We start from the raw sequence: 13,183 nt of genomic DNA on the forward strand, positions 1-13,183 counted from the left end.
TATGGCTCAGGGATCAAGAACTGGGAGACAAAGAGATGAGAACTTGGAAGTGGGAGAAGCAAGACACAGGGAAGAAAAAGAGAAAGCAATCAGCATTTTCATTTTGTAGATTTTAAGAAATAAGAACCTTTCACAGAAATATACATATATATATATATATTTTACATCCATTAACATTTTTCCATGAACCATACTCACTGTAAGGCTATCAGTTAGGAAACATGATCCTAGTTCATTCCTTTATTTTACAAACCCAGTGATGTCATATGGCTTGTCTAAGTCATACAGCTTGTCAATGGCTCCATCAGTGTCTCCTGAATATCAGTCTAGTGATGTTGCTAATACATCAGACCCTGGACTTGTGAAATGAATACATCTTTGGCAAAATAAGAATTTATTTACAAATACTATGCATAATAAGGCAAAATCAGTACCCAAGATTATATATCTCCTCGTTCCCATGGAAAATTTCCCTTACTATGTGATTATATGGGTTGGCTATTTTAATAAGTTCATTTCTTCACCTAAGTACTTATTGATTAGTGTGTATTCCACACTATACCAACAACTGTGAGACATATATATGTATGTGAGACATATATATATGACAAGGATTATTATACTTATACTTACAGATATATATGTATATCTATAAGTATAATAATCCTTGTCATCTATGAACTTGTATCTCAGGTGAAAAAAATAAACATATCTAAGATACACAAATGACATAATCTCTGAGTTGGAAGGTATTTCAGGGTCCACATAGTCCAATTAATACCTGAATAGTACTCTTTTCCTCAACATACCCAACAAGTGGCCATGAAGCTTCTACTTGAAGACTTCCAGTAAACGGGGAATCCTACGCCTTCCTGAATTCCCATTTCACTTCTGGACAGCTCTAAATACTAAAAAGCATTTCCATATACTAAAGCTAAATCTGCTTCTCTGTCACTTCATTCATTTTAGTCCTGCCCTATAGGGCCTAGCAGAAATACTAACATACATATATACATATATACATACATACACATATGTATGTATATATATTTGACAATATACTAACATAGTTGTCATATACTAATAATTAAGGATAATGGTCATGTCTTCCCCAGCCTTCTCCATGCTAGACATCCTTATGTCCTTCAAATAACACTCATACGTTATACTTTCCATTTTCCTCATCATTCTGATGGCCCCTCTATGAACACAATCCAGCTTTTCAAAGTCCTTCCTAAAATGTGGTTTCCAAGCCTAACAGACTCTTCTCCATAAAGGGATCACAATTCCAGATGTGGTCTGACAAGAACATAATACAATGGAACTATGACCTTCCTCATTCTGAACACTATACTTAATGCAGATGGATTGCATTAGCTTCTAGCACTGTTATGTTACAATGTTGACTCATATCAAGTTTGCATTCCATCAAACCCCACAAAAAATGTTGTCTTACTAAGCTTCTCCCTTCCCATATTCATACATTTTGTTTTATTTGAACTCAAGTATTTAATATTTTACAGAATCATGGAATCTCAGATTTAGAAGGGACCTTAGAGGTAATATAACACTAGACCTGAATATAAATGAATCCTTTCTTCATCATACTTGACAAAGGGTCATCCAGCCCTAGCTTGAAGACGTTCAGTGAGGGTGAAACTAACACTTCCTGGAGTAACCCATAGCACTTGGGGACAACTCTGATGACATGGAAGGTCCCCAAGTCTTACAATCTATCCTGACACTGCATTCTAAATTCTTCAATCTTTAGCACCCACCCTGCCATTCTGCCCTGGACAATGTCATCTGACACACTAGTACAATCTGAGAATCCCTGACATTGACTTTTGGTCCTTTCCATCTACCCTACAGATTTATCTTTTTTATATGAATTGTCGTCCTAAAATAGAGTATGAGTTCCTCGAGAACAAGGAGCTAATTTTTTTCTCCCTATTTGTATCCCCCATGCTCAAGACACAGAAAACCCTTAATAAATGTGTTTAATTAATTCAAGAATGTACCATCCCATCCTACACTCCTAATATTGAGCCTCAATTTGTCTCCTCACAACTTGCCCTCATTACTGCCCTGTTTTCCTTTTGGTCCAAATAGAATGAATCTAATCTCTCTTTCATATCACTTTCTTTAAAATACTGGAAGGTAATGATCTTGGCCCTTCTATCTTCTTTTCTTCAGACTAAATATCCTAGTTCCTTCAGCCAACCCCAATATGACATGAACTTGAGACCATGTACTGTCTTGGTTTTCCTTCTCTAAGCAATCCAATTGAAGAATTTCCTTCTTCAAATTTGGTTCCTAGAAAATAATACTCTAAATGCCATCTATCTTCCTTCCTTCTTTTCTTCCTTCATTTCTTCCTTCTTTCCTTCCTTCCTTTTTTCTTTCTTTTAATCTCTGAAAATTTTGGGAGGGATTCCCCCCCACACCCTGCTTAAAGACCATCTTTAACCCCAAATCACTCTGGCTCTCATCGATTGGTCAACAACAGGTCACAGACCAAGCCCTACTTGGTCATTGTTTGGGCACTGATTGTCTCAGAATGCAAATAACAATTGCTTCTCTTTTGGCCAGATACCCTGAGGGTTCTCCCCTCCTAAATTTTTTTTTAAAAAGGCCATTCTTTACCTCATTTTTAATTAAGCTTTAATCACTGAATGGATGCTGCCACAATCAAATGGAGACCTATTAAATATCTTAGCTTGAAAAAGCCAAGGTCCCCACTGCATCCTGACCCATCTCCAAGTTGTCCTGATCCATATGTGACCACTGGACCCAGACAGCTCCAGAGGAGAAAGTGAGGCTGGTAACTTTGCACAGCCCTCCCTCACTTAAATCCAATTCACTTGCATATCAGGGCATCACCTCCCTGTTCTCATGGTCCTCTTCAAGAACAAAGGACAAACAGCATCACTTCCCTAGTCCTGGACATTTATATTTCTCAAGACAGTCTCATATTGCCTTAGTTTTCTTGTCTGCCATATTACTATTGGCTCACACCAAGATTGAAATCCACTAAACTCTTTAATATTTTTTCTATGAGCTGCTACCTAGCCATGCCTAACTTATCATTATTAAAATTCTCGTTGTTAGATTAAGTCCATTCTAAACTGTCAAGGTCTTTTGGATCCTTATTCTGTCATCTAGCATGTTACTTATTCCCTCTCAATTGTGTCACCCACAAATTTTAAAAGCGTATCACCTAATTAGTTGATGAAAATGTTAAACAGCAAACGACTAAGGGCCAATCCTTGATATCTGCTAGTAAACACTTCCCTACGCACTGTTTACCCATTAATGACTTCTCTTTATGCACAGTAGTTCCATCAATTCCAAGTCACTAAATTTGAGAGTTATAAGGGACCCCAGTAGCCATGAAGTCCAACCTGCATACAAAAGGACTTCCCACTCTAACATACCCGATGATTGATCAACTAGTTTCTGCTTGAAAACTTCAGAGAAGTAGGAACCTACCACTTCTCAAGGCAAGCCATTCCACTTTTGGAAATTAGGAATTTCCATTCAGGAAATTTTTTCTTTCATGAAGCCTTAATATTGCTCCTTGTATCTTCTCTCCCAGCTCTGCTCCTAACTCTCTGGTTTCTTCTACATCTCTACTAATATTCTAACCCTGAAAGTACCTCTACCCTAGTAGCACCTCCTCTGATTGGTGAGTTCCTGCTTGGCATTATTTTTAAATGAAGAGTGAAGATAATCCATGTTCAAGTTTTTCCCAGTTCTGCTCTTAATTCTCCAGCCTTTTCTACTCTTTTCCCATAAGAGTAGCTTTCCCCTCCACTTCCTGCCCTCTCTTACCTGCTTTCCAGCTCCCTTCTTTGAGTAGTCTTCCTACATTAAAAGGTAAGCTCATTGATAGTGAGTACTATCTTTTTTTTGCTTTTATTTGAATCTCTAGTGTTTAGTACAGTGCCTGACTCATGATATTTGCTTCATAAGTGCTTTATCTATCAATCCATAGCTACTGGCTTTGCCCTCTGGAGACAAATTAAAAAAAAAAAACCTAATCCCATTTCCGAACAACAGCATTTCAAATCCTTGAAGATAATTATACTTACCCTTGGTCTTCTCCAAAATAAATATTGAGTTCCTTTAACTGATCCTTATATGACATGGACTCAAGACCCTTCCCCACCTTAGTTCCTCTTCTCTGGACATTTTACAACTTATAGAAACTTTTCTTAAACTATCATGCCCAGATCTGAGCATGATACCCCTTAGGAAATCAGATAAGGATAGAGTACAATGGGACTATCACAGCTTTATTCCTAGAAGCTGTGCTCCTCTTAATGAATAAGAAGATGACCTTCACTTTTTATGCTATGACATTGCACTGATGACTCTATTGATGAGTCTATTAATACCTCTATTTTTTTTTTCAAAAAAATTATTGGCTAGGTGTATCTTCCCTGTGCTTTACCTGTTTTTGTACCTATTTAGGACTTTGCACTTATGCCTATTGAAATAAATCTTATTATATTTAGGCCAGTGTTCCTACCTGTTGAGATCTTTTCAGATTCTGATGTCTGTCATACAGTGTCAGACAGATAAATCAACAATTACTGAGATCTTACTACAAGCCTGGCAGTCTACTAAGTGAGGGAATACAAAGAAAGACTCCATCTTAGCTTGGTGTCATTTGGAAATTTTATGAGCATCCCATCTGTATCTTTATGCAATTCATTGGTAAAGATGTCACGTGACACACAACCACAAACAAATCCCGAGAGTACTCCAGTTGAGACTTTCTGATATATTGACATTGAATCATTAACAACTACATTTTTAGTCTGACACCAAATAACATCACAAAAATGAAATTGTTTATATTTTAATGGACATGAAATGACTAGTCCTCAATGTGAGAGTCATTTCAGAATCATCTTTATGAGTATAGTAAGACACTCATTTGTGACAGTAGAGAACAAAATCAATGTCAAATGAGAAGAAACAATAAAAATGAGGAGTCATGACATGTAATTGACCTATTTAAATTAACTATTGATGCTAAAAATGTGAAATGGATAATATAATAGACTTGGAAACCAACTATCACCATTTTCTGAGGAAGTTTAAATTACATAAATCAATTGCTACAATGAAGAGGCCAAAAGAGCTGAGAAGCATTATACTTAATCACAAGCCCTTGATGTCTGTGCCAAATGGGGAGATATGGCAGATAAGGGCTGCACCAATTTAAAACATAAAATCATTTTATAAAATCTTACAAAAATTAAGGAGAAAATGTGTGAGCAGAATCATTTCAAAATAGAGTGAAAAGTAATGGTTAGAAAAACAAACTTACAAAAAGCTTGACAGGAAACTAAACTTTCAAAAGATTGCCCAAAGGATATTTAAGAATGAAAGAAAAAGGAAGACAAAAAGTAAAAAATTGAATCATTCCATTTGGATTTAAATATCACATGTTACATGAAGAAGCAGAAATGTCACTAAAAGGGAAAAGAAGATGGGAAAATCAGCTGGACTGGACCAATTACTTAGAGATGATGTTCATTTTGTAGGATTATTTTTAGTATTTCTCACAGATGGGAAGATACTAAATGATTGGGAGAAAATTTTTGAGATCAATTACATTAAAAAAAGACAACTGAGAAAGTATTTGTATCCAACAATCCATATGCCAATTTTTCAATGTTTACCAAAAAAAATCATGAGAAAATACTACATATGCATCAAGGACATCATTGATGAAGGCTTGAAAAGGAACAGGCAGTGTTTTACCAGTGTTTTTTAAAGCGACATACATCTTCATAGTCATAAAATACAATAGAAGGTATAGATAATATAAGATCCTACTACACTTCTTTTGCTCACTATAAAAATTCAGTTTAGTGAGAGCAAAACACCATCATAAAGTTTTATATTTAACAGGGATATCCTAAACATAGGTCAAAAGTACAGATAGCAAAAGTTGCTAACCTTTCTTCCTGATCCCTACATCCCATCCAGGCCATTCTCTATTAACAGACAAGGAACTGTAAACAAATAGTAAAGCTTTTAATCAAGACAGAATAGTACAGTAACAAGGGAAAAAATCTCATCTATTCAAAGGGGTGTCATCTCTCGTAGTCTACCATGCCTTCAGGACTACTGCTCTTGGCTTCCAATGCTGCCAATGCTACTTCACTTTTATCTAGATGTTAATTCCTACTTCCCATTGCATTCCCCATCTTCTTCTTCATTCTCTTAAACTTCAGCTACAACCCCACTTCTTCAAAGAAGCCTTCAGTCATTACCAGAGAGAGAGAGAGAGAGAGAGAGAGAGATGATTTGACACTTTCTACCCATGAACAAATACATATGACTTTGTCTAATGCACAGATGTTTTGTTTTCAGAGGGAGTAGGGGAGTGGTTGGAGTTGAATAGATACATAGGCATTCTATTCACTCTCCACTGATATTTATAAGTACTAATTAGGCAAGCTAAGTAGGCTAAATCTGACCTTTTGGGTCAGATGGTACTGGTTTGCTTTTTTATAAACCTCAACCAATGACTTGTATAATTCATTACAAAGACTATTTATTCATCTATCTGGTCTGGAGTAGACTGTGAACTCTGTTAGAACAGGAATTCAATGCCCACACACCATAGGAACTAATCCAGGAAGCAAGGCATAGACTAACTGAATTAAGTCATTTGCTATTTCTCCACCTTGGTTGAAAAGAACTTACTAAGTATGGCATATAGATTTAGAGCAGAAAGTTTCCTAAGAGACCATTGAGCCCAAACCCTTTATTTTACAAGTGAAATTGAGACCCTAAGAATTTAAGTGAATTACCCAAGGTCATTCCAGGAGTAGGTAGCAGAGGTAGTTCTGAACACAAGTAATTTGACACCATATTCTGCACGCATTCAACTTTATTTTGTTGCCTTCAAAGATAGACCCATTAATTGGCCTCCCTCAAAAAAAAAGAAAGAAAGAAAGAAAAGAAAGAGACTTTTAAATTGTCTCTGGAACCCAAAGCAAGACAAAATTCATAGCAGAGTTCATTCTGGGCCAAAGTTGACTCAAACTAATTCATTGGTGCACTCTCAGGATTTTAACCAAATAAAATTCTAGTAGACCTAACATTTAATGAAAAGAATTTTACTTAATGATAACATGAAAAGGATATTCAACAAAAATATTGATTCAGTTGGGGCAACTCACTTACTTCCATATTTGCCACAGGGGTGCTCCCAGTCAGTAGAATTTCTCAAGCCTGGAAAACCCTCAAATTCTTGTGGGCTTCACTCCAACTAAGGTGACCAGGAAACTGCATCAACTGTTTGACCCTTAGTCCCTTGTACTGCCCTGAGGATGATTTCTTTACCTTTTAAGGGAAAAACAAAACTAGACTGCATGGAGTAGAAATTATTCCTGCCACAGGTCCCCTAGAAGAATTCTATCTCTCTACTAAAGATCTCTTAGATCTTTATACACCTAAGAGAAGTCAAAATTTTGCTTAGCATATCAGAGAATACATCCAAGCCACTGTCAACTAACAAAACAAAATTGTCATTCTCAACTCATTTTCTCACTGTCATCATCATTATCTACCCATATACACATTCTTATGTTAGATAATGCTAAAGAGACATGGTCATTCTGCTAAGCACCTAAAACAAAATGCACTGATTGGGTCTAGGAAAACAGACTAAGAATGGAACCAATATTTTAAGGAAATTATTCAGATGGTACATGGTTTGTTTTTACCTTAGTAACTCAACAGAGATTGACAAATCAAATCTGTTATGTGTATGTTTCAAGTATTTGTGGAAATTTCTTTTATAAATTTTTTTATTAATTTATTTTGATTTATCAACAATTACTTCCATAAGCTTTTGAGTTTTAAATCTTTCTCCCCTTTCTTTCCCCTCTCCTTTCCCAAGATGGCTCTCAATCTCATATAGGCTATACATGTACATTCCTATTAAACATATTTTCACATTAGTCATGTTGTAAGGAAGACTTTGAACCAATAGGAGGAATCACAAGAAAGAGGAAACAAAACAGAACAGAAGAAAAAAATAGCAAATAGTATGCTTTGATCTGCATTCAAACTCCATAGTTCTTTCTTTGGATGTGGATAGCATTTTCATCATGAGCCTTTTGGAGATGTCTTAGATTCTTGCATTGCTGAGACAGGCTAAGTCTGTCAATGTTAGTCATCACACAACATGGCTGTTACTGTGTACAACGTTCTCTTGGTTCTGCTCACTTCACTCAGCATCAGACCACACAAGTCTTTCCAGGTTTTTCTAAAGTCTGCCTGATCATCATTTTTATAGCACAATAGTATTCCATTATATTCATATACCACAACTTGTTCAGCCATTCCCCAATTGATGGGCATCCCTACAATTTCCAATTCTTTGCCACCACAAAAAGAGCTGCTATAAATATTTTTGTACATGTGGGCCCTTTTCCCATTTTTATGATCTCTTTGGGGTACAGCCCTAGAAGTGCTATTGCTGGATCAAAGGGTATGCATATTTTTAGAGCCCTTTGGGCATAGTTCCAAATTGCTCTCCAAAATGGTTGAATCATTTCACAACTCCACCAACAATGCGTTAGTGTTCCAATTTTCCCACACCTTCTCCAACATTTATCGTTTACCTGTTTTGTCATGTCAGCCAATCTGATAGGTGTGATGTGGTACCTCAGAGTTGTTTTAATTTGTATTTCTTTGATCCATAGTGATTTAGGGTATTTTTTTTATGTGACTATAGATGGCTTTAATTTCTTCATCTGAGAACTGTCTGTTCATATCCTTTAACCATTTATCAACTGGGGAATGACTTGTATTCTTATAAATTTGACTTAGTTCTCTATGTAGGAAATTTCATCTTGGAACAGCATGAATGAACACAAATCTAGACTACCAGATGCCTAGTGCTGATTGATCTCTCAGCTATGAGTGGGCTATGTCTATGTGTGACCTCTTCTAATAACAGGAAGCTGATTACCACCTATGAATTTACTAAGTTCTCATCACTGCAGCTTTTGATTAACTACGTTGGGAGATTTATTTTATATCTTACTCTCTAAGACATTCCTGGACTCTATCAGAAACTGATGAGATCAAGGACTAACTTTAGGCCAAGCTGTTTTAGGCTGTGCCTACCTAATGTGCTGTCAATCGCTAGTCTGGATTCCACCATTTCTTTCTCTCTTCCCTACTTTATCTCTCCCTGTCTCTCTCTCTGTCTCTCTGTCTCTCTCTTTCTCTCTCTGTCTCTCTCTCTGTCTCTCCACTGAACTATTCCAGTGAATGGAGGGCATGAAATGGTACATGGGAAGAATGGGTGGGAGTCAATGGAGAAGAATGGAGATATTCTATGGTTGGGAAATTTTTCTGAATTCTATAAATATCTTTCACCTTTTCTTTTAATATGTATTATTTTGTTCCTGAGGGTGTCCTTAGTATCAAATTCAGGGTGCTAAGTGAAAGAATTGCTAGAGATTGTGACCATGTTTCTTCATTTTCACAGATGCTATATTCTCATCAAAATTTAATGTTCCAAAAACAAATTTTAGTGAAGTCTCTCTCCACCCAAATCTGAAATACTTACTATATGACCTTCAAAAGGGCACACTATATAGTAATATAGTTAGCTTAACATTTAGTAAGTAAATTGAAATATAGTGCTTCATACATTCTATCTCTCTCTTTCTTTTTCTTTCTTTCTCTACCACTCTCTCCCTCCTTTCCTCCTTCCTCCTTATGTCTCTCCATATATGGATATATTCATGTATTCATGAATATATTATACATGTATGTATGAATATGTATGTATATCTTATCTCATATAGATCCAAAGAGGAACAGATTTGAAGCTTGGTGTTCTATGGACTAAAGGTAAGATCCTGCCAAGCTTACAAGAGAAATAGAGGGAAGGGAGAATAGATATTGTTTCAGTAATCTATAGAACTGAGACTTTATTATTTTATTAATATTATTCAACAATAGGCAAACCCCCATCAACAATCAGGAAATTAGCGATTATATTTGTTTTGATATTTCAGTTTTCTCCAATATATTTCTTATTGAGTATGCTTAAGAAATTAGGGAGCCTTAGCATATCCATTGTATTTTTCTTTTAAAAAAAAATTTTAAAGTTAGCCTTCATAACAAAATATAAACAACATGTAGTTTTTTTGTAAACATAGCTTTGCCACATCCAGAAACCCTATTTTGATGGGCTAAGTAACCTTAACAAAATAAACAGCCAGCAGTTAGGTACATTTACTGACTGTTGATCAACATTAACCTTTTTTATATGCCAGTTAGTTAATGGCCATTGGCCATGACATAATATTTTAAGGCCTGAATAAATGTTAAATTATTATAAAAGAGCACCAAGCATAGCATCATGTCCAAAGGAGGTGTTCAATAAATACTTGCTTGTCAGTCAAAGGAAAACTAGAAAGTGAAAAAGAGAGGAATAAGTGACCAATGAAAAGAAACCTAAAATAGTTGTAATAAAATTCAGTAATTCACACAGATTCCTGAACCTTTATCTGTACCAATCAATTATATCAAATAAAACCCCTCAGTTCTGGTATGATTCCCCTGGTAATGCTTCTGCACAGACCATTCCTTTTTTACTAGTATTTTATTTTTCCAATTATATATAAATATAGTTTTCAACATTCATTTTTTATAAGATTTTGAGTTCCAAATTTTTCTCCCTCTCTCCTTTCCCCCTCCCCAAGATGTAAGCAATCTGATATAGGCTATACATGTGCAATCATGTTAAACATATTTCCACATTAGTCATGTTGTGAAAGAAGAAACAAAACAAAAGAGAAAAAACACAAAAACAAAGAAAGTGAAAATAGTACACTTCAAAATGTATTCAGACTCCATCAGTTCTTTCTCTGAATATGGATAGCATTTCCCATCCTGACTCTTTTGGAATTACCTTGAATCATTGTATTGCTGAGAAGAGCTAAGTCTAAAATAATTGATCATCACACAATGTTGCTGTTACTGTGTGTAATGTTCTGGTTCTGCTCACTTCACTCAGCATCAGTTCATGTGAGTCTTTCTGAAATCAGCCTGCTCATCATTTCTCATAGCACAATAGTATTCCATCACATTCTTATACCATAACTTGTTCAGCCATTCCAGAATTGATGGGCATCCCCACAATTTCCAATTCTTTGCCACCACAGAAAGCTATTATAAATATTTTTGTACATGGGGGTCCTTTTCCCTTTTTATGATCTCTTTGGCATACAGACTTAGTAGTGGTATTGCTGGATCAAATGGTATGCACAGTTTGATTGCCTTTGAACATAGTTCCAAATTGCTCTCTGGAATGGCCAGATCTGTTCACATATACACCAACAATGCATTAGTGTCCCAATTTTTGCACATCTTCTCCAACATTTATCATTTACCTGTTCTGTCATGTTGGCCAATCTGATAGGTGTGATGTGGTACCTCAGAGTTGTTTTAATTTGCATTTCTCTAATCAATAGTGGTTTTTTTTCATATGAATATAGACAGCTTTAATTTCTTCATCTAAAATCCACATGGTCATATCCTTTGACCATTTATCAATTGGGGGATGGCTTGTATTCTTATAAATTTGACTCAGTTCTCTATATATTTGAGAAATTAGGCCTTTATCAGAAACAGCATCTGTAAAAAATTGTTTCCCAGCTTTCTACTTCCCTTCCAATCTTGTTTACGTTTGTTTTGTGCACAAACCATTTCTAAGGAAATTCAAATTTATGAGGTGGAAAAGAACTTCTACTATCAAGCAGTTTATCATCCCAGACTTTAGAATACACTTTTTGAAGTTACTCAAAACTTTCTGTCAGACTGAAGGACTCCTTAGGTTTGTCATTTTTTTTTTTTTGCAAATTAGCAGCAAGGTCCAAAGCTAAAGATATGTCCCTAAAATTGTATCCCCTTGTGGAAAAGGGAGAGATGGGAGAAAACTAAGTATATCCACCAAGGTATATTGTATATACCATATATATGGCATATATATATAGAGAGAGAGAGAGAGAGAGAGAGAGAGAGAGAGAGAACAAAGTTCAGAGAAGACAAAATCCAACATGATTCAATATGACAAACATCCACAATTCTTTCAAGTCACAAAGTTCATGTTCTAAAAGGATCAGTTGAAACAACTGTGTATATTGTGCCTGAAGAAGCAAAGAATGTGGATGGGGCAAGGAGAAAACAATTGTCTTCAAGGATATGAAGGACTATCACATAGAAAAAGGATTTGACGTGCTCTGTTTGGCCCCAAATGTCATATCTGAGAGCAATGGGTAGAAGTTGAAGAAACAAGCTTACACTTAATGTGAAGGAGAAACTATTTCCCAGTAATTAGAACTATCCAAAAGTGGGATTGGTTTCCTCCAGGAATAGTGAGTTCCACTTCATTGGAGTAGGCAAAGTCTGGATGACCACTTGCCAGATTTATAGAAAAGATGGTCTTTTGAATATAAGTTAAATCAGATGACCTTTGAGGTCTCTTCCAATACTGGAATTTTGTGATTTTCTGAGATTAACCAACTTAAATGAGTGAAATTTACATTTAAAGGCAACATGGCCCACAAGTGGTATACCAGGAGGTATATATAGAAACAAAATGGAGTTGTGTTCAAAGAAAATCCCACCTACTATTTATGTACACATATTTGAACACACACACACACACACACACACACACTCACACTCACACAAACATTTTAGTATCATACTTTGGGGCACCAAATCAAATGCTGCTCTGTGTTCTTCCTTGTGTTCAATTATTAATCCTATGAGGATAACTACATATCCATCCTTTATCTCTCTTCTAAACTCCAGCCCCTCATAAATATCTGCCTGTGGGACATCTCTGCCTCCATATCTCATAGGCATCTCAGACTCAACATTTCAAAAGTGGTACTCGTTATTTTCCTCCTTCTGACTAAAACCTACCCCTCTTCTTAACTTCCCTGTCCTTCTATTCTCTCAGGCTTACAACCTGAGTCATCCTTGATTCTTTTCTCTCCTTTTCCCCTCACCCCATATCTAATCAGTTGCTTAGTCTTATTAATTCTCTCTTCACAACATTTTTGATATGGACACAGTCTTTTGATTCTATTCACAGAATCACTATCCTAGTTGAGACACC

Source organism: Vombatus ursinus, unplaced genomic scaffold (assembly GCF_900497805.2).
Source record: "Vombatus ursinus unplaced genomic scaffold, bare-nosed wombat genome assembly UNPS02014778.1, whole genome shotgun sequence".
NCBI lineage: Eukaryota > Metazoa > Chordata > Mammalia > Diprotodontia > Vombatidae > Vombatus > Vombatus ursinus.